Raw genomic sequence first — 2,523 nt, 5'->3', positions numbered from 1 at the left:
AATGAGCGGCTTGTGAGCGGCCAAGGCCTGGCAAGCAGGCCGAGGGGGAGGAGGTCAGGGGTGCAAAGCTCTAGCGCAGAGATGCCCGAGGGCGTGAAGCACCTGGAGTCCTGCCTGCACCGGCCAGAGAACAGGACAGACCAGTTCCTGCCTGCAGCACGGGCGCTGAGGCCCGGTCCTCAGCTCTGGGTTCCCCAGGCCAACCGATTCCTCCCCAAAAAGCAACGCTGCCGTGCCAGTGTTTTGCAAACTATCTCCTTCCCCCAGGACCGATCCTCGCTCCCCCCGGGCTGTGTGCTGGGCAGGGGTCTCCCTGGAGAGCTGCAGCTTGCCTGCGAGATACGGCCGCCTCTGGGGTGGGACGCAGCCAGCAGCATGGCGGAGCAATGGGACCGGGCGAGCAGGGCATCGCTCCCCCCTGGGGCTGTGCGCTGGGCGGGGGTCTCCCTGGAGAGCTGCAGCTTGCCTGTGCTGGGGCCAGGGGGTGTATGGGGAGGCGGTGTTGCTTGCTCCCTGCTCAGGCATTTGGAGCTGCGGGAAAGGAAAGGGGCCTGGGCTTCGCTCCCAGGGCTGCTCTGCCCTCGGGAGCGGGAGGGGAGGTAGTCGCTGGGCTGTGACGGAGAGGACACCAGCAGTTTCAGGCTCAGGTTTCCAGTGCCCTGCCCCTGGGGCCCTCGCTCAGCCAAGGCCAAAGAAGCAGGAAGGAGGATAGGGAGGGAGAGGGGAAGGGCTGTGATCTGTGCCCCCCTGGCACCTGCATCGCTCAGACCCCGTCTCGCACGCATGGGTACACGTGTACCCCCCCACAGCTCGTGCGTGGCGTGGGCGTCCATACTCATGCGCACACCGACACACACACACCATGTATGCATGCAGAGATGTGCACGTGCGTGTGCACACGCGTGCATGCCCTGGGGGGTTCTCTCCTGGGGGGATGGACCCGGATCCTGCTCCACGGCCCTTACAGCTGGTGTTGGTGGGTACGTGCCCCACACAGGGGTTTCCCTGCCGGGGTTCAGGCCCTGTCTCGGGGGTGTCCTGGCGGCGCCCCTTCGGGGAGTGCTGGGGCTGGTGGGGGGAGGGGAAGTGCTTGACATTCCCTGGCTGCCCCGCAGCAAATCAGTCCCTGCCTGGCACCTCCCACCCTCCCTGCAAGCGGGGGCCTGGCGGGGTCACCCTGCCCTGCTCCGCGCTGGCCGAGGGGCAGCCGACCTGTCACGGAGATGGATGGTTTATGGCGGCCCCCGGGGAACCTTGCAGCTGCTCCCTCCCCTGCTGCCAGGGGGGCAGGGGACGAAGCGGGCCCTGGTTGCAGCACGGCGGGGCCATTCCTTGCCCTGCCCCGGGTCCTAGCACTCTCTGGGGTGTCTGTGCTTGTGGGAAGCCCCCCCAACCCTGGCTTGGCTTCTCGGGGGGCTCCTGAGTGCAAACACTAGGCACCTCCGGCGGGCCGCGACTCGGACTCGCCCGCCCCTGCCTCGGCCTCTCCCGGGCCCCGAGTTCGAGTTCCGCTTCCAAGGCCAGCGGTCTCGTGGGCTGGGGGTGGGGGGCAGGATGCTCCGGGGGAGTCTCCTAGCCCCCGGCATGTCTCTGGCCCTGGAGCCGTGACCTCTGCCCTCCCCATCCCGCGCGCCCGCCTTAACATTTGACCTTGCCGGGCGGAAGCGCGGCCGCGGGCGGGGGGGCCGCGCTCTGGCCCCGCGTTGCCATGAGACATCTGCCAGGTGCGGGCGCGTCCCAGGCCGCCCGGAGCCGGAGCCAACAGGAATCGCATTCCTCAGCCGGGGCAGGGCCCGTGACCTTCCCCGCCCCGCTGCAGCCTCGGCCTGGCCCCCGCACACGCATGCACACACAGGCATGCTCCCGGCCTGTGGAGGGGCACACACGTGTGCAGGGAGCAGGCCACCACATGCACAGGCACGCATATTCCAAGCAGAACATGGGCATTCGTGTGCCCAGCTGTACCTGGGATGTGCACACCCATGCTGTGTCACCAACTTGCACGCAGCCCCCAGGCTTGGGTGCACACACATGCACGCGCAGTCTCTCTCGCCTTCTGCCCTCTGGTGCTGTGCCTGCTGCCCCAGCTTGCCCTGCCCGGGGCCCAGGCGGGGCTGTGCCTGGTGCCCGGGTTACCAAAGGTGAGATGCTGCCTCAAAGCTGGCAGCCGCTGCCAAGGCAGTGCTCTCCTGGGCGTGACCTCCACCCCACCCCGTGCGTGCAAGCCGCCGAGGACACGTCAGTGCTCTTTGCCCTGGGAGGGACACCTGGTCTCTCCGCTGCTTTGGTCCCGCAGCCGGGTGGGTCCCTGGAGGGCAGAGGCCCTGCTGGGGGATGGCTGAAGGGGTCTGGCTGGGCCAGCGGGCAGCGGCAGGGCTTGGGGGTAGCACTGGGCGAGGCTCAGGAAGCAGAGGTTGGTGACCTAGGCCTTGCAGGCAAGCTCAGACACCCGCCAAGCCCAGCGTGGCCCCTGCTGGCCCTGCCCCATTGCTCCTCCGTGCCGCTGGTGGTGTCCCACCCCAG

This window comes from Crocodylus porosus, unplaced genomic scaffold (genome assembly GCF_001723895.1).
Source record: "Crocodylus porosus isolate Cpor-Errol unplaced genomic scaffold, CroPor_comp1, whole genome shotgun sequence".
NCBI classification, from domain to species: domain Eukaryota; kingdom Metazoa; phylum Chordata; order Crocodylia; family Crocodylidae; genus Crocodylus; species Crocodylus porosus.
The sequence above is the reverse complement of the archived record's forward strand: the minus strand, read 5'-3'. Positions refer to the sequence as shown.